This window comes from Orcinus orca, chromosome 13 (assembly GCF_937001465.1).
Source record: "Orcinus orca chromosome 13, mOrcOrc1.1, whole genome shotgun sequence".
Taxonomy (NCBI): Eukaryota; Metazoa; Chordata; class Mammalia; order Artiodactyla; family Delphinidae; genus Orcinus; species Orcinus orca.
In genome coordinates this window covers 69,585,961-69,606,103 of record NC_064571.1, presented here as the reverse complement: position 1 = coordinate 69,606,103, position 20,143 = coordinate 69,585,961, and the positions used below count along the sequence as shown (strand labels likewise).

General features: G+C 49.1%; 1 protein-coding gene across 6 annotated transcripts in view; it reads left to right on the top strand.

Moving 5' to 3' along the window:
• The first annotated feature begins 305 nt into the window (after window positions 1-305).
• PLB1 (phospholipase B1) overlaps window positions 306-20,143 on the top strand; it is a 184,447-nt gene continuing 164,609 nt past the window's right edge. For 3 of the 6 annotated variants that reach the window (XM_033425195.2, XM_049696314.1, XM_033425194.2), the window contains exon 1: window positions 8,414-9,240. The gene's annotated coding sequence lies outside the window, so the exon portion shown is untranslated. Of the gene's footprint in view, window positions 1,480-7,452; window positions 7,642-8,411; window positions 9,241-20,143 lie in introns of those variants that run through there. The other 3 variants (XM_033425198.2, XM_033425196.2, XM_049696313.1) reach the window with 3 other exon arrangements.

Genomic DNA, 20,143 nt, shown 5'->3' with positions numbered 1-20,143 from the left:
TGTGGATACATTGGGTTGGCCAAAAGTTCGTTCGGGTTTTTCCATAAGATGTTACAAAAATCCGAATGAGGGCTTCCCTGGTGGCGCAGTGGTTGAGAGTCTACCTGCCGATGCAGGGGATACGGGTTCGTGCTCCGGTCCGGGAGGATCCCGCATGCCGCAGAGCGGCTGGGCCCGTGAGCCGTGGCTGCTGGGCCTGCGCGTCTGGAGCCTGTGCTCCGCGACGGGAGAGGCCGCATCTGTGAGAGGCCCGCGTACCGCAAAAAAAAAAAAAAAAAAAAAAAAAAAAAAAAATCCGAATGAACTTTTTGGCAAACTCAATACTTCTAGACTCTGTTCCCTCGATTCCATTGTCTATTCTTATGTCAATACCCACTGTCCTGATTACTAGAGCTTTATAGCAAGTCCTAAACCAGGTAGTGAGAATCCTCCATGGGGTAGCACAGTTTTGAAATACCAACAATTCCCTCCAGTATTTATTCTCCACCCTTGTCACCACTCAGGCAGTTCTGTGCTGATTGCCGAGGGGAAGTAAGCACGAGCTCAAGCGCAAGATGCAGGGCAGACACAAAAGGGAGATTTCCTGCTTTGGTTTTGAAAGCCCAAGTCCTCAGAGGAATAGAGACATAACATTTGGGGAACACAACGTGATAAAGAGCAGCCCGCCCCTCAGCTTCTAGTCAACAACACTTCTAAGACAAGATAACCCACCCTAGGACGGGTGGAAGGAATTAGAGCAACCATGCACCCCTACATCAGGGTTAGGATCTCAGGGAGGCAGGGGAGCCCTTGCAGAACCTCCACTGTCTCTGACGGTCCACGGCAGCAGAATGAATCCTGGACCCTCACTGCGGCCCTGGGGAAGAGCTGTGTCCTGAACAGGCTGTGGATCAGCACAGCAGCCATCCCGACAGAGGGATGGAAATGTACCCCGGTGCTTGGGTTCCCTGTAAACCTCCCAGAAGATCTGCCCTGACCCTAAGAAAAGGGGGAAAGGATCATGAATTGACTGTGATTAATGTCCTGCTACTCTGGTAGCAAGGGGTTTCAGCTGAGTTATAGGGAAGGAAAGAAAGATCCTAAAACACCTGAGTTTATTGCTTACGATTTATTCTGCTTTATATGGAACTTCTAACAAACTACATTTAAATGACTGAGGCTAATGATAGTAAACAGTGAAGATGGGGGAGAGGAGCCCTCCTTTCCGCTGGGAGAAGGGCTGGTGGGGAGGAATCAGGGGGCTCCCCGGCCAGGCCATTTTCCTGCCTCACTAATGTTTCAGCCCCTGTATTTTGGATCTCAAAATGCCATCAAACAATTCATCCTCCTAACATGTTCTTCTGCGATCTAGTGCCTCTGTCCCGAAACACCTTAATAAAGTCCTTCCGCTTAATGCATCCCTCTTGTCTTTAGCAATCAAAGGACATCATGCTGGGTCCCAGATGACACCTCAAGATCCTCACGGAGCGAAGCTTGGAGGTGAGCCCCGTTTCCTACACTGAGGGACTGTCTGGGGAGCTGAGACTCAGAGTGAGGACACTGTCTTTTCCTGGTTGCAGAGAATGTTGAGGTAGGGCTGCCTCATGCTTCCCAGTCCTGGTGTTATTTTCCACGCCATCTGTGTCCTGACTACACCCATTGTAGGTATGGAGAAACTGATGCTTCAGCTCTGTGTATTAAGTGCAGGACAATCTAGTTTGCATGTTGTTTTGCTAATCCAAGCATGTAAAATAAACACTTCAAAACACATTGAATTAATACCTCCCTTTGCTGGGATCTCATTTCCACCAAATGTTCAGAAATGGGACACGTGGAAAATGGAAAACAGACCAAAACTATTTGTTCAACTGGCACTGTGGATTAGGGTGTACAGGAGCGTATAAACACACACACCCGCTCCACATACGCACCCTGCAGGTTGAGCCCTGGATTAGGGCCCTTTCAAAGCAGCCAAGGCTGGGCTGCCAAGTTCAGGGTTGCCCTGGGCCTGGCTGTGCTGGGGTGAGGCCAGGGGTGCTTGGGTCAGAGAAATGCAGTGTCCTGGAGCTCACTGAGAGGCCCTGCACCCACTGCCCAGAAAGGGGTGTGGGCCGTCACCTCCTGCTGAGAAGGCCATGGGCAACCAGGGGTTGGCAGAAGGGAGAAGGGGTAAAAGGCTTTCTAGCTCATTGCTGAGTAAAGGCTAGCTCCTGTCCAGGGTCCTGTGGCCCCTTCCCCCAGGAGGACTCCTGGCACATGTCTAAGTGGCCCTGCTCGAGGGAGTATTGAACTCAATCACCCTCCCAGCAGTTGACGCTCATGGGCCTCTTACTCATCCCGAAGTCATCAGTCATGTTTCCAGGAGTATGAGTAATTCAGGGATGGAGGGGGAAGGGGAGAGGACTCACACTTGTGCAGGGGTGGGGGTGGGGATGATGTTGAAGAGGCAATGTGGCCCAGAATGAGCCCCATCTCTCTTATTCCAGAGCTGGAAATGCTACTCTTTTTGAGAAGTAATGCATCCTTAATCTGCTGCAAAGTGGTGTGTGTGTGCGTGTGTGTGTGTGTGTGTGTGTGTGTGTGTGTAGAATGCTGGCAGTTTAAGGAAACTGGAAACCAAAGCAACAAGGACTTCTCCCTTCATCCCTAGGCAGCTGGGGAAGTGTGGTAGCCCAGAGATGCCAATAGGGTACCTTTTAGACTTGTTGATAAAATATGAACTCGATGTTTTCTAACACATTATCCCATTTGTCTCTCTGAGGGGAACTGAAGCTCAGAGAGGTCATGTGAATTGCCCACCACTGGGAACTATCAGAGCTGGCATTAGAACCCAGGTCCCTAGACTAGTCCAGCACCTACGTCTCTGGACTGTGAGGTCTGGTCTTTGCCAGCCTCTGGACTTGTTTTCTCTGCCAGACCAGCTCTCCACAGCTGGGCTCAGCCTGGACCCGACAGCCATCCCCACCCTTTCCTACGTCACATTCTCCCAGAGGTCCCGGCAGTGGGTGCTCCCGGTGAAGTTCAAGTTCAGATTATTTTTGCCTCTTCCTGCTCTGGGGCTTGGCTGCCTTCAGGGTAGAATATTTTCTGAGGTAGTAACAGGTGGAAAAGCCAGGAGACCACATGTAGGATGGAGAGTTGGTGAGCCAATCAGCCCAGACTATAAGAGGTGACCAAGGAAGGGTTCTTCCGGCCCAAATGGTGGCCAGGCATTTGGGCTGTGGATTGGCTGAGGAAGCTGACATCTTAACCCTGTACCTGAGTTTCTTATGTTTCCCGGCACGCTCCTCCCCAGAGAACGGATGGAATTCATCCTTAATTCCCTGGAAGTGGAAACCCTGCAGGAAATACACCTGGAAAGGGAACTCCCCCTTGGTGAGCACCTACTATGTTCCCGGACATTGTGCTATGTTTTACACGTATTATCTTTTTGGATCTTCACAAAAACTCCCTGTGAGGCAGGCAGTATGATCCTCATTATACGGGTGAGAAACTGAGGGTTCAGAGCTTATGTAACTTGGGCTACATCACCCAACTAGTAAGCGAAAGAGGCAAAATTTGAATCCGGATCTGACAGCTCAGTGCCTAGTCTATCGAGTCATCCTGCCTTAGAAAGTCTACAACAGCTCAGGAAATATATTCTAAACCACCTCATCTCAGGGCCTAACCTCAGATCGAGATCAAAGAAAAAGCCGTTGTCACAGGATAATGACTTCTTGAGATCAGAGCCTCTTATCAGCGGAATTGTGTCCCCCCAAATTCATATGTTGAATTCCTAACATGATTGAATTTGGAGACAGGGTCTTTAAATAGGTAATTAAGTTAAAATGAGGTCATACGGGTGGGCTCTAATCCAATGTGACCGGTGTCCTTCTAAGAAGAGGAGATCGGGACACAGACACACGCAGAGGGCAGACCACGTGAAGACACAGGGAGAAAGCGGCTGTCTGCAAGCCAAGGCGAGAGGGTTCAGAAGAAACTAGCCTGAAGACCCCTTGATCTTGGACTTCCTGCCTCCAGAATTGTGAGAAAATAAATTTCTGTTTAAGCCACCCCATCTGTAATACTTTGTTACGGCAGCTCTAAGGAATTAATTCAGAGCCCCTTTTAAAGATCATCTCTGCGTTCCGCACACAGTAGGCACAGAATCCACGTCTGTGGATGGGCAGAAAGAAGGAAAATGCCTCTCCAGTAGGCAGAGAGGATTCAAATTTTGACTTTTGCAACCGGCGTCTGTCCTTCTGTTGAAACTTCCTGTTTCTGAGGAACAGAGATTTTTACAGATCCCAGAGGGCATCCAGTAAGCCCAGCAGGGATTACCAAATAATTCTGGTTTTGATGAGCTCAGTGAGTATGAATCAGAAGCAGACAGAGTAGCGTTTCCCTTGAAATAGACCCAAGATTACATTTTAGAGGGAAAAGCAAAAACATGTTTGGGAATTTATCGCCAGCCAGGAAAGATGGACAGTGTTGGGACCCTAGGCCAGGTGGAAAAGGTCTTTCCTTCCTTCTGTGCAGAACAGGAACCACCATGGGCTTGGGCGAGGTCCGATGTTGCTATTGGTCACGCCGGGGCCTGTCCTCGTGGTTCTCACCCAAGCCTCCTATTTGAAAAAGGCAATTCTGGGGTGAGGGTCCCTCCTGGGAGCCCTAGTCATCTTGGTGGGCCGCGGCCTACAGGATGACCTGGCTCCAGCTCCCCCAGGAGGGAGTCCTGGTAGCTTCCCCAGAGGTGTAGAGGTTTGGGACAGGGAGAGAGTATGGGGTCCACACAGCTAGGACCCCTCAGCCCCTGACTCAGGGAACCAGGGCTCCAGGTCCTATGATGGGACAAGATGGGGCATGGGTGAGAAGGTCGAGCCAGGGTGGGCCACACATCGTGGTGAAGGCTGGCTGTTTTTTCAAGAGAATCCCATGAAACTGGCCATGGCTGAGGAAGAGCTGTGAAAAATCATGGAAAGTGAGTTCAAGCAGGAGGTCCCAGGGAGGCCTAGGGATGGTAGAGTTTGGAAGCAGTTAAGAGCTTAGACAACCTGGCTTCTGATCTTGGCTCTGCCATTTATTGGCTGTGTGATGGGGGCAAGCTTCAATGCCTACGGCACCTCAGCCTTTATATCCGTCCACTGGGGAAATCGATCTACCTCCGAGGATCACTGGACGGTGGCATGGGGCGATGTGTGATGAGACCTCCAGTGCAGGCCAGACTCCCGTGAGAGCTCCATACTGGGGCCCGTCTCTCTGTGAGCGAGCTGGTCACCCAGCTGTCAGAGTCACTTGCCCACATTAGACAAAGGGTCTCCTCTCCCAGGAGGGGATCTGAGCACGCTCTCCTGGGTTTATACCTTCGGGGGGCCTCACTGCCTGGAAAGAGCATCTCGGCTCCTTCAGGATCGGCTCTCCTTAGCTCTTCAACCTCATTTCTTGCCACCTTCTCCTGCACCCTCTCAGGATCCTCTTACAGTTCCCCAAATCTCCCTCCACCCTGAAACCTCCGTGCCTTCTAGCACGATGCTCCTTCCTCTGCCTGAAACTCCCCTCCCCCGCCTCCATCGGGCGTCTGCCTACTCCTCCCACAGCACGTATCACAGAGTCCCCTCCCCACCCTCTCCTTCCCTCCTGGGGGGCAGTCTTTCCTGCCACTCCCTCTGAATGGCACCGAGCCCCCTGGCCTCCTGCCCCATCTCCCTCTGCCCCCGGCACACCTACGCTCTGCAGTGGAACTGTCTTTCCCTTCTAGGCCACAAGCTCCCTGTGTCTTGTCAGTTCTCTCTCCCTCCCCTGTGCCTAGTCCAGTGCTTGAAACACGGTAACAGCTCAATAAACATGTGCTGAAAGACTTGATGACTTGCTAAATGAATGGCTTCTCCGGGATATGGGGGCAAGTCTCATAAATGAGTCACCATGCCCCCTCCCACTGACCCAGGTGAAACAGTCCTTGTGATGACATCACTAGTTGCCCCTGATTCTCAGAATCACCCATGCCTTCTTCTTTCTTCTCCTTTTGGTCCTATTTGCTTTTCATCTCCCTCTTCCTCCTTCCTTTCCTTCCTCCCCTGGGGGCAGCACATCTAAATAAGGTGATGCTCCCCCTGCGGCTGGCCGGGTACAGCCATGATTTTCACCCAGTTACACTCTTGGATAATGGTGAGATAGAATCCTGAGATCCATCCCCAGGTGAGAAGGTGGGACAGATACGATTCCTGTGGTGCACCTCGCGTTGGACACACACAGAGACCCTGCAGCAAATATGGGACCCTGGTGTTCTTGAGTTTACTGAGTAGGAACCTGAAAGGCGTGGGTGGGGGAAGGAGGAAGGTGTTTGATGAGACCTGGGCCAAGGAGAATGGGCACGGTGTGTGGGAACCTGGCAGGTTTGGGACCCTGAAAGCCTCCACATTCAACACTGATTCTGGTGTGGGTGGCGAGGGGGCACCACCCTCACGCATACACTCATGCCTGGCTGCCTGTGGTCCCTTGGGGAGGGCAGTTGTCCTTCCCCAACCCAACTCAGATGAGTAGGCAGGAGCCCAGAGGTGACCGCTCCAGCCCTGACCCCCAGCCAACCCCAGGGTACACCCCCGCTCCTTTTCTCTCATCTTCCCTCCTTTTCCCCAAGACTCCCCTCAACTTCATTAAATGTCTTGGAGGTGTTTCTGGCCTAAGTTATGAGGACTAGGCTTTCAGAGTGTGCCCCGAGATCACTGCCATCTTCCAGTTGTATACTTTTCCATGAGAATGAAAAACTAAATTAGTACCTGCTCTGGAAAACCGATGTTTATGGGACCATGAAGGAGAAGATGGGATATTTGTGACTCTTAAAACAGAAGACCACAAATATCTGAATAGAAGGCAGCTTCTGAGGCTGGAGAAAAATAATATTATAATGAATAAGAGGACCTGCTACTTCATGTATCTGGTGGAAAATGTACGGCATGAACTGACCTCAAAAAGTTGGTGTGTAAATAAGTGAAAGTAAACGAACCCAAGGAGAGATAAATCAAAGGGTACTTCTTGGGAGGGTTTTATGGGGCAGAGGGGCACCAGCTGGCCACACATCTCTAGCCCCACGCTTCTCACACTTCTCCAGTCATCTCCTTGTCTGTCTCCTCACTGGCTGGTGAGCCCTATATAAGGCTTTACAGGCCCAGTGTCTTTATATAGCATCTCTCTCTCAATCCCTAGCGCCGGGCACAGAACCTGGCACACTAGGTAGGGTGATGCATATCATTGATCATCCAAACCGGGACACTTCAAGAGTGAAAGGAGGCTATTACTCATTATGTCAGGACAACAGTTATAATCTGGGACTCATGCATGAATGAACAAATGAACGAATGAATGAAAGATTCTTTAAGAGGTTGAGGCTGTTGGCACTAAGGCAGCCATGATGTCACTGTCAAATAGGAAATTCCTCTGCACGTACCATGTGTCCCATTACACGTTTTATGGTCCATCTTTGTTCTTCTCTTGCAGACGAGGACTCCTGTTGCAGGAGGAAAGCTGGGCTGGGACTGAAAGGCCCTGCCGGCGCTGCTCAGAGACTCCTCCACCGTGGGCACTGCCTGCTTGGGTACCAGGCACTGAGCTAGGCGCTCTGTGTTCTTACCGCGTTTATTCCTCCCACCACCCTTGCGAAATAGACGCTCTTATAACCTTTTCTAGGTGAGTCAACCGAGGCTTAGTGACGTTAAACAACGTGCCCAACGTCACACAGCTACCGATATCAGAGCCGCAACCCGGGCCCAAGCCTGCTGGACGCCGGCGCGTGCGGTTCTAACAGTCCTCAGCCCAGCTTCTGTGCGGCCTGCTCTCTCCTGCTTGGCGCCCGGTGATATCAGGTTCACCTGCTGGAGAGGAGTCACGGGGGCTGGGGGCTGGGGAGCAGAATGGGAACAGAGCGTTGGCCTCCCTGGAGGCCAATCCTGTGTCCGGTTGTGGGGTGGCCAGGGCAGTGGCCAGGTCAGGACGGCGGGCAGCGGGCTCTTCGTGGGCAGCAAGCCTTTTGGGCTCTCCGCAGGAGAGGATGCCCAGACCCCAGTGTTGCGTCTGAGTCCACATGGCCGGGGAGGGTGGGTTAAGGAAGAGAAAGTGGGTCCCTTCTACATCCTACCTCCTGCCCTCCCCACCCACCTTCACCCTTCCGGGGCTGTGAGGCTTCCTGGGACCCGGCCTGGCTATCATTCCAGAACGGCCATTTGAGGCCCAGCCACAAACCATCGGGAGAGCAGGCCCAGGGGCCTGAGGTCTCCAGCAAGGGTGGGCCATGCCACACCCAAGAGCCCGGGGGTGGGGTGAGAGGCTGGCAGGGGCCTGTCCAGGCTGAAATGGAGGAGGGGAGGTAGTGCCGGGACCGTCTTCCCTCGTAGGCACTGCTCTGGCACCCTGCTGGCTGGATGCGGGGGTGGGGGGGTGGGAGGAGGTGGGCCAGGCTGGGTGTAGGCCAGGAAAGGGCTCAGCTAGGGCTCTGCTGAGCACTGGTCCCCACCTGCCGGCCTCTGCCTGCGACTCTCCTCAGACAGGCCTTGTCCCCTGGCAGCCAATCGGGCCCCAGCCTGGGGACTTTGCCGGCCAAGTACAGCTAACTGGCGCCCTCTAGTGTCTGCCTCTCTCAGTCCAGTTGCCCCTCTTGGGAACAAGGCACATCACACACAACTCCCCTGAGCCAGTCCCCGGGCCAGGCCCCCCACAAACCTATCATGTATCTTCCAAACCAGGACGCCTCTGAGAGTGAGAGGGGGCTCTGTGGACAATGAGGCTAGGACAACAGACATAAAATGGGACTGTCCCAGGCAAGTCGGGGCGTCTGATCACCCCACCCAGGTCAGAAGCACACCCTCCCTGTCGTGGCCGCCAGAACCATCTCTGGGAGGCTCCCATTAAGGAAATGAGAACCCCGTTAGCACACGGCATGGGAGAGTAGGTGATCAAGAAACGTGCGATCAATAAACAAGTACCAGCTACACGTGGTGGTGGTAATCACCTGTTTGCTCTAGCTCTGGGGGCCCTGTTGCAGCCGGGCGTCGGGGAAGCGGCATCTAAATCTCCTTGTGAAGCAGGAAGGAGGACTCTGGCTCTGGAGCCTGGCACGCAGCAGGAGCGCGGGCCTTGGGGCCGATAGAGCAGACCCACACATCGGCCAGTGATTAACCGAGACGTCCCCCTCCGGCCATTTTGGGTCTTGCTGCGGCGTCTGGAAAGAAAAGCACCCCTCCAGCAAGAGGACGACATTTTGACACGGCGCCTCTTCCCGCTGGTTTTCAGGTGGGTCCTCAGTCTCCCCGTCCGTCCCTCCTTGCGCATGCGTTCGCGATGACCTCTACTCTGCTGCTCCGTGCCCTCCTTGACAAACACAGGCCAGTGGGTGGGCCGCCACCGTCCCCGCCCCACCCGTCCCCCTCCATTTCCTCATCACTGCCTCGTGGTTTTTGGGGAAGGCTTCAGGGACTTGTGATAACTGCTGGCTCCCCGGGGCTCCCTAATGTGGGCTGATGCAATGCGGCCGGCATCTGTGACCCCTGCACCAGGTGGGACCCAGCGCAGGGAAGCAGGATGGGAGCAAAGGATTTCCACAGGTGGGGGTGAGGGGAGGGCCCGAGCGGGCTCAGCTTGGAGAATTCCAGGGCGAGGGCTCTGGGGTGGCTCTGTGTGTGTGTATGATTTGAAGAGACATATTAGTGACTTCGGTGAAGTCAGGCGGATTTGGGGGCTGGCCAGACGCCATTCTGGAGAGTTCCTTGGCATAGGGATGATGGGCCAGGTCTGGTGCCTTGTGTGGGAAAGGGAAGAAAGCTTTAAGCTGGTTTTTGTATTCCTCAAACCAGTTTGCCCACATCCTTGCCATCTGTGCCCCATGAAGGACCTGTTTGCAGCTGGGCATGTCTGGACCTGAGGGGCAGAGCGCCTGTGTGAGGCCAGTGGTCTCTCCAGCCTCTCACCCAGCGGTCCCAGCCACTGCTGGAGTGGAGGGAGCATCTGGCTTTGCCTGCTGTCCTCCTGCTCCTCACTCATCCTCTCCCCAGTCCTCCCCCTCCCCCCACCCCATCCCCTCCTCACTCATCCTCCCCCAGTCCTCCCCCTCCCCCACCCCATCCCCTCCTCACTCATCCTCCCCCCAGTCCTTCCCTTCCCCCACCCCATACCCTCCTCACTCATCCTCCCCCCATTCCTCCCCCTCCCCCCACCCCTATCCCCTCCTCACTCACTCCTCCCCCGCAGTCCTCCCCCTCCCCGAACCCCTATCCCCCAGCCAGCGGGCCCAGCTGGCAGCAGCGCAGGCTCAGTTGCAGCAGTCTCTGCGCCTTTTCTATCCTCGGGGCCCTGGCTCTCACATAAGGCTTCCTTCTCCAGCCCACCTGCAGGGCTTTGCACAACCAGCGACACACAAGCATTGGGTCTGGAGCAAAAAACCCTGGGTTTTTAGGAGATTGGGATTGACATATATACACTAATATGTATTCAATGGATAACTAATAAGAACCTGCTGTATAAAAAAATAAATAAAATAAAATTCAAAAAAAACGAAAAAACAAAAACCCTGGGTTTGAGATCAGGCTCTGCCATTTACCAGCTGTGTGGCCTCGGGCAAGCTAAACTCTTGGAACCTCAGTTATCTCATCTGTAAACTGGGGATAATAATACTTGATGGTCCTTATCTCATGGGGCTGTCATGAGAATCAAAGGCATCGTGCACGTGCAAACGCTTTGCAAAGGGCTCCACCAATGGGAGGGAGTATTGTTGCTGTTTTCATACCACACTCAACCCAAACAGAACACTCACCCAAGACTGGAAACATGTTCTGAGGGCTGCGGCTTTACTCATATGGTCACTGTCTGGTGAGCTCACTGTGTGCCAGGCCCTGTTCTAGGGACATGGGCTACACAAGCAAATATGAACCCCCGCCAACCTAAAGCTTACATTCTAGGCGGGGGGCTCCCCCACACCCCAATCTGCTCAGCTCACACTCTGGCCTTTCTCCTGCATCTGCAGACGTAGCCTGAGAAGTCAGACAGCATCGGGACTGCTAGGGACTCTCTTCCTAAGTACCTCGCAGTCACCTGATGGCCTGGCAGAAGCCCTTGGGTGGGAAAACAAGGTCATTCTGATACTTGCTGGAACACTCAGAGCATTGTAGCAAGAAGAGAGCACGGTCATTAAGTCTAATCGCCCATTTTACAGATGAGGAAATTGGGGTCCAGAAAGGTTTAACTGCCTCACCCTCGGTTATGCAGCTGGTCACACAGTTATTCATTTGATCAACAAACATTTATTGAGCTCCTACTCTGTGCCTCCCACTGGACACCAGGGACAAGGCTCTGTCTTAGTTTTGGCATATGAAAGCAAGTAGGTGAATTTCAGGTGGTGAAGAGTGCTGGGCAGAAAACTAGGCCTCCAGATAGGGAGGGGGAGTGCCTAGGGGTTACGGAGGTCAGGGGAGGCCTCGTGAGGTGTCAGATTTGAGCTGAGGAATCAAGCAGAGGCCTTAAAGGACTCCAGAAATCCCCTCCCTACACTTAAAAGGCAAAGGAGTGCCTCTCCATCCCTGCCCCCTGGGAAGAAGAAATGGCATCAGAAGAGAAAAATGGGCCTTGCCCCCTCCTGGGGGCAAGCAAGTCTCTCTGAGCCTAATGCTGAGTGACTCCTGGCCTGAAGAGGGAGGTGGCCCTCTCTGTTACCCAGGGTTGCTTTTGTTTTTTTAATAGACTAATTTTTAGAGGAGTTTGAGGTTCACAGCAAAGCTGAGCAGGAAGTACAGAGACTTCCCATTTACCCATGGTCCCCCGTGTACCCCTGCCCTACACATGCACAGCCTCCCCACCATCCACGTTCGCTACCAGCGTGGTCCATCTGTTACAGTCCATGAACCTACACTGACATGTTATCACCCAGAATCCACGGATTACCTTAGGCTTTACTCTCAGTGTTGTACACTCAATAGGTTTTGACACCTGTATCCATCATAATACTATCACACAGAATAGTTTCACTGCCTTAAAAATGCCCTGTGCTCTACTTATCCACTCCTCCCTCCCTCCAAACCCCTGGCAACCACTGATCTTTTTACTGTCTCCATCGTTTTGCCTTTTCCAGGATGTCATAGGGTTGGAATTGTACAGTAGGGAGCCTTTTGAGATTGGCTTCTTTCCTTTAGTAATTTGCATTTAGATTTCCTCCATGTCTTTTCATGGCTTGATAGCTCATTTCTTCTTTTTTTTTTAAATTTTATTTATTTATTTTTGGCTGCGTTGGGTCTTCGTTGCTGCACGCGGGCTTTCTCTAGTTGCGGCGAGGAGGGGGCTACACTTCGTTGTGGTGCACGGGCTCCTCATTGCGGTGGCTTCTCTTGTTGCGGAGCACGGGCTCTAGGTGCTGGCTTCAGTAGTTGTGGCACGCAGGCTCTAGAGCACAGGCTCAGTAGTTGTGGCGCACGGGTGTAGTTGCTCTGCGGCATGTGGGATCATCCCGGACCAGGGCTTGAACCCATGTCCCCTGCATTGGCAGGCGGATTCTTAACCACTGTGCCACCAGGGAAGCCCCTCATTTCTTCTTAATGCTGAGTAAAGTTCTGTCTGGATATAGGGGCTACTTTTGTTTCAGCTTTTGTTTTTCAGCTGGGCTTCTATCTAGCTTTTCCTGCAGTCTCAGCCTGCCAGCCTCTCATTCCCCAGTGGTGGAGGTGGAGCAGGGATGTTGCTGCCTGGTGCTTGCAGCAGGTCCAGCTGGAAAGCATGGGGCCTCTCCGGGCCCCAAGGCTGCACCACCCCCGGTCCCCAACAGGTGGCCACACCACCGAGCTCTGGCCGGCCTCTAGTTGGTAATGACTGAGAGGGACAGGGGCATCTTGGGAGACTGTGTGAGGGAACAAGGTAGAAGTGGTGGCTGTCCCCCATTGGCCACCTCTCTTTCTCTCTCCCTCTTCCCAGGCAACTCAGGCAGCCGAGCTACATTTCTTGGTTTTGGGGAGGGGGAGACCTGGAGCATTTTGCCATTCGTGTTCTTCAGGGAAAGAAGTTCTGGTGCCTTGCCCTCACACGATACTGTCTTCTAGAAGACTAGATCACAATGGGATCTGATCCCCCAAGTAGGTAGTTCTCTGGGCAAATGACCCCATTTGCATGGGGAGAGCCTCCCTGGGGTAAGGAGAAAGGGTGCTGGTATATTCTGCTCTTGGAGCTGGCAGCGTAAAGGGGGAACTATTTCTGGAGAAAGAGGCTGCTCCTTTTGTTAGCAAGATTGAACCACAACACCTGGGAATGGATACAGAAAATGTATGTATATACCATACAATGAAATGTTATTCAGCCTTCTAAAGGAATGAAATTCTGATAAATGCTACAGTACAAGTGAACCTTGAAAACGTTTTGCCAAGTGAAATAAGCCAGACACCAAAGGACAAATATTGTGTCATTTCACTTATATTACGTATCTGGAAGAGCTAAATTCATAGAGACAGAAAGTAGCGTGGTGGTTGCCAGGGGCTGGGTGGAGGGAAGGGGAGTTAGTGTTTAATGGGATCAGAGCTTCAGTTTGGGATGACGAGAAAGTTCCAGAGACGGATGGTGGCGATGGTTGCACAACTTCGTGAATGTACTTAATGCCACTGAACTGTACACTTAAAAATGATTAAAAGGGTAAATTTTATGTTAGATATATTTTACTACCATAAGAAACCTTAAAAAAAAGACTGAACCAGGATCATAAAGTCCACAGAGCCCATCATGTTCTTTCACCATTGTTCACACTACCCCCCACTATGACAATCCAACACGGAACCCTACGGCTCCCACCCATGGAACCCTACGGCTCAAGAACGGAGCTCTCACTACCTCAAACGAGCTTTGAACCTCAAGTGAAAGGACTTGAGTTGAGCCTAATCGCTGAGCCTCATCTTCCTCAGATATAAAACGGGGAAAGAATACTTGCCCTTTCCTATGTCACAGAACTGTCACAGGATCAGTGAGGTTATGGATGTGAAAGTACGTGTAAATTCTGAAGCACTCAGTACAGATAAGGAATCATAAACAATATCATCCTTATTGCTTCCCTAGGTCATTGGCTCCATCTGGGGACAACTCTAATTGCTGGAAAGTTCAGGCAGAATTGTGAAGTAGCAAAGGTTGCTCTTGGTATCACGCCTCCTCTTACATGTGTCTTAGGATGTACCTCTCCATTTAGCAGTTTCATCTTCCATCCCAACCCCTTGATATCGTGAGCGATGCTCACCTCCTGCCTATATCTTTTCCCTTGGGAACTGTGTTAGGGAAACCCACTTCTCCTGTGTGTCTCCTTTGCTCTCGCACTTCTATCACACTCACAGCCCTTCTGATGCCAGATGTGTGGGGTTCGTCCCCACCTCCCGACACCAAGCGATTCTGTGACACCAGCTGGGTGTCTTACAATTTAATTTGGAATTTAATCCAATTCTGACACTGTCTACCTGGAGATAGCGTCCGATGCCACAGGTTAAGGGCTTAGTCCCACAAGAGTGGCCCCTGCACACTTCAGATGCCAGTTGCAAGTCCAGGTTGCCACCTGTGCTGCTGACTGATTGGCTGTAAATCGGAGGTTTGACTAATTTGCTGCAATGGCTCACAGACCTCAGGAACACTTTATTTACTGTTTACCGGTTTATTATAAAAGGATATAATTAGGGACAGCCAGATATGGAAGAGATGCATGGGCAGGGTGTGTGGGGTTGGGGGGTGGTGAGGAACTTCCTGCCCTCTCCGTGCACGCTGTTCTCCCCACGTGTCCACCAACCTGGAAGCTCTCTGAGCCCCATACTTTTGGGATTTTTATGGAGGCTTCATCACATAATGATCGATCATTAACTCCATTTTCCCTCTCCTCTCTCTGGAGAATACGAGGTGGGGCTGAAAATTTCCAAGTTTCTAATCGTGGCTTGGTCTTTCCAGTGACCAGCCCCCATCCAAGAACCCACCAAGGGCCACTTCATTACATCAAAAGACACTGCTATCACTCAGGAAATTGCAAAGGATTTAGGAATTCTGTGTCAAAAACTGGGTCAAAGACCAATATGAGAACAAAAGATGCTCCTAGGGCTCTCATCACTTAGGGAATTATAAGGGTTTTAAGACTCTGTGCCAGGAACTGGGAAATAGATATAAATATTTTTTCTCTTATCTCACAGGATTCAGGATGCCACCTCCTCCAGAAAGTCTTTCCAGATGCTTCCTCTCCCTCATCTGAGCCAGATGGGGTTTTGGGAGCTGTGTGTTGCAATGAATGTATAAATGAAATTATAAAGACCTAGATTGAATTCTGCTGCCGTCACTTACTATGCACGTGACCTTGGCAAACAACCTCTCTGAGCCTCAACATCTCTCTGTAAATTAGTGGCAATGAGTTACTTAACAGGACAGTAATGAAGAATAAATGGTATAAACAACAGTGCTAGAATATGAAGGATACTCAAGAAATAACAGTTTCCTTCCTCTGAACTTTCATAGCCCTTTATCTGAGCTTTCAGCCTTGTGTTATAGGTATTTGTGTCGTTCATTCATTCAACAAACATTTAACTGAATATGAAGGCAAGAAGTGTTATGACTAAAACTAAAGATGAAGGAGGATGGTTAGGAAAGATTTCACTGATAAGGCATTATTCAGGGAGAAAATTGAAGGAGTGAGTCATAAATATCAGAGAAGGATTTTGGGGCAAGAGCAGAGCCCCTGAGGCAGGAACATGCTGGTGGGTTTGAGGAGAAGCAAGGAAGGAACAGCCAACGTGGCCAGATCAGAATGAGTGAGAGAGGGAGGGAGGAAGAACAGAGAAGTAGCAGGGACCACATCACATGGGGCCTTTGTAGACTGTGACAAGGACTCTTTTTGTTCCCTGCTGAGATGGGAAGCCGTTGGAGCCTGTTGAGCAGAAGAGTGGAAGAACTGACATAGGCTTTAAAAGGAACCGTTTGTCTGCTGTGTTCTATGCCATTGACTGCATGGTAGCAAGGGTAGAAATAGGGAGATTGGTTAGCAGGCTATTGCAGTAATCCAAGCAAGAGATACTAGTGGCTTGGACCAGGAAGGCAAATGGACGTAGAGAAAATGGTCAGATTTTGAATATATATTGATTTGAAAGTAGAGCCAAGACTACTTGCTGGACAGTGAGAGAAGGATCTAAGCCAAGGGGTTTGCCTGGGGAAATGTGAAGATGGTGTTTTCCTCACCAAGATAAGGAACCTACAAGGAGAAGCAGGTTTGGGTGGGGCGAAGTGGGAATTACAAATTTGTTTTTGTATTTATCTGGTTATTAGTATTTACCATGGTCTTCATTTGTTTCTAATAATCCAAATTTCCTTCTTCTATTACTTTCCTTCAGCCTGAGAACTTTAGCATTTTCTGTACTGAAGATCTGCTAATGGTGACATTTTTTAGTTTTTCTTTATCTGGAAATATCTTTATTTTACCTTCATTTTTGAAGAATAGTTTTGCCGAGTGCAGAATTCCGGGTCGAAAGTTTTTACTTTCAGTTACTTTAGAGATGTTGGTCCACTGGTTTCTTCATTGTTCCTTTTCTCCCCGGGCCCCCCACCTTTTTTCAGCTTTATTAAGGTATAACTGATAAAACCGTAAGGTATCTAAAGTACACAACATAATGATTTGATGTAGGATCCGTGGTGAAAGGATTGCCCCCATCTAAATTGATTAGTCACCTCCCATATTTACCTTTTTTGGGGGTGGGGTGAGAACATTTAAATTTTCCTCTTAGAAAATTCCAGTTATACAATACAGTGTTATCAACTTAGTCACCATGTTACACATTAGATCCTCAGACTTTATTTATCTTATACCTGAAAGTTTGTACCCTTTTACCAACCTCTGCCTATTTTTCTGACCTATAGCCCGTGGCCACCACTCTTCTGCTCTCTGTTTCTATGATTTTGATCCCCTCCCACCGCCGTTCTTTAAGATTCCACGTGTAAGTGATGCCATCAAGTATTTGTCATTCCCTGTCTGACTTATTTCACTTAGCACAATGCCCTCCAGCTTCATCCATATTGTTGCAAATGGCAGGATTTCCTTCTTTTTTAAGGCTGAGCAATATAGTATTGTACACATATACCACGCTTCCTTTATCCATCCATCTTTTGACAGACACTTAGGTTGTTTCTATACCTTGGCTATTGTAAATAATGCTGCAATGAACATGGGGGTACAGATCTCTCTTTGAGATAATGGTTTCATTTCCTTTGGATATATATCCAGAAGTGGGATTGCTGGATCATATGGTAGTTCTATTTTTAATTTCTTGAAGAACCTCCATCCTGAAGCGACTGTACCACTTTACATTCCCACCAACAGTGCACAGGGTTCCCTTTTCTCCACATCTTCATCGGCATTTTTTGCTCTCTCTCTTTTTTGATAATTTCCCTGATGATTAGTGGTGTTGAGCACCTTTTCATGTACCTGTTGACCATCTGTATACCTTCTTTGGAAACATGTCTATTCAGCTCATTTGCTCATTTTTAAGTTGGATTATATGTTTGTTTGCTATTGAGTTGTATAAAATTTTGTGTATATATATTTTTTATTGGAGTATAGTTGCATTACAATGTTGTGTTAATTTCTGCTGTATAGCAAAGTGAATCAGCTATACATATACATATATCCCTCTTTTTTGGATTTCCTTCCCATTCAGGTCACCACAGAGCACTGAGTAGAGTTCCCTGTGCTATACAGTAGGTTCTCATTAGTTATCTGTTTTATACATAGTAATGTATATATGTCAATCCCAATCACCCAGTTCATCCCATGCCCCCACCCGCCTTGATATCTATACAAATTTTGTGTATATTTTGGATGTTAACCCCTTATTGGATATTGGCCTCCATTATTTCTGGTGAGAAGTCAGGGTCATTTGAGTTGGTTTTTTTTCCCCCTATATGTAATGTATCCTTTTTCTCTGGCTACTTTCAAAATTTTCTCTTCATCTTTGGTTTTTAGCAGTTTAACTACAGCATGCCTTGAGGAAGTTTTCCTTGTATTTATCTTGCTTGGGGTGTACTGGGCTTCTTGAATCTGTAAATGTATATTTTTCACCAAATTTGGGGGAGATTTGGGCTATTTCTTATTTTTTTTTCTGTCCAGTAGTCTCTCCCCTTTCCTTCTGGGATTCCAGTTACATATGTTAAACATTTTTTTTTTTTTTTTTTTTTTTTTGCGGTACGCTGACCTCTCACTGTTGTGGCCTCTCCCGTTGCGGAGCACAGGCTCCGGACGCGCAGGCTCAGCGGCCATGGCTCACGGGCCCAGCCGCTCTGCGGCATGTGGGATCCTCCCGGACTGGGGCATGAACCCGTGTCCCCCGCATCGGCAGGCGGACTTTCAACCACTGCGCCACCAGGGAAGCTGATGTTAAACATTTTGATAGTGTTTCTTAAGGCTCTGAGGCTCTGTCCATTTTTTTTTTTTTCAATCCTTTTTCCTCTTTGTTCTTCAGATTGGATGCTTTCTACTGGTCTAATATCAAGGTCATTGACTCTTTCCTCTGTTATCCCCATTTTGTTGTTAAGCCTAGTCAGTAAATTTTTTATTTCAAATATTATCTTTTTCAGTTCTAGAATTTCCATTTAGTTTTTTAAAAATAGAGTTTATTTCTCTGCTGTTTTCTATCTTTTCATTGTTGACAGACATATGATGGCTTACCTCATGAAGCATAGTTATAACAGCTTACTTTAAAATTATGATCTGCTAGTTCTAACATCTGGGTCAGCTCAGTTTCTGTTGACTGTCTTTTGAGTATAGATCACATTTTCCACTTTTTTCATGTGTTGAGAAATTTGGGGCTATGCTGGGCATTGTGATTAATTTGTGCACACTCTGGATTCTGTTCTGCAGCTCCCCCCAAATGCTGGACTGTTTGCTTTAGCAGGCAGTCAACTTGATTGTATCAAACTATAAACTGTCTCTTGGGCCACAGTTCAAAACTCAGTTCAGTTCTTTTATTCTTATCTGGGCCTCTTAAGCCTGCCTCATGTACTACATTTCAGGAATTGGCCAGAGACCTGGACAGAGTTTATACATAAAATGTGTGGTTCTTCTTCTCTGGGTCTCTCTTTTCTTGGATTCCTCCCCTCACTTTCTAAAGGCTGTGGCTGCCTTAAACGCTCTCCTTTGATTCTTCAGGGCAGAAGGACTGCAGGTTTTCTGTCATTTTATCTGCCCGTTGTGACTCCACTGTGGCCTGCTTCAGGCAAAACAAAAACAAAAACGAAACAGGAAACACACCCTGTGCATTTGCTTTTTCCAAGTGTTGATTCCTCTCCAGAAACTGATTGCTTCTGTTCACTCTCCAAGACCTTCAGGTAACTGGTAGTTTTTAAGAGTTCCTAGTTATTATCGACAGGAGTCTGTCTCATAGGAGCTTACTGAGCTATCCTGGAAACAGAACTGTCAGTAGTTTTGGTTTGGACACGTTAAGTTGCAGATGTCCAATAGATATCCAAGTGGAAATGTTCACTAGCCAGTTAGATATGCACCTAGAGTCCTGGAGAGAAATCATTCAACATTTGAAAGAATATAGATGGTGTATGAAGTTATGGGTGTGGGTAAAATCAACCAAGATGTGAATATACCTGTAGAAGAGGAACAGGCCCAGAAACAAACCCAGGTGTACTCCAGGGTTTAAAGATCAGCGTGATGAGGAAGAAATTAGCAAAACAGATCAGGAAAGAGTGGACAACAAAGGAAGAGAAGAACCAAGAAAGAGTTATCCTGAAATCCAAGAAAAGAAAGGATTTCCAAAAAAGGCAGGGTAGTCAACTGTATCAGATGCTGCTGGTAGATCACGATGAAGATGAAAAACTGACTGCTGGATTTAGCGACAGGAAAGTCATTGGTAAACCTAAGAATAACTGTGTGGTTCAACTAGTGGAATCAGAACTCACTGAAAGGGAAGTGAGGAATTGATAGTCCAGGAGGATGGAGAAATCCATCAGGGACTTTTACCATCAAAGAAGGAAGAAAAATGGGATGGAAGCTGGAGGGGGTTATGAAGTCAAGAAGTTTTGTTTTGATTTTTGACATCAGGAAAAATTATACCATGTTGGTTTGCTAAAGTAGGAAGTAATTGAGAGGGGATCATTGGTGTGTTGAGAGAGAGGGGACAGGATCCTGTGCACATGTGGAGAGTGGGTCTTAGATAAA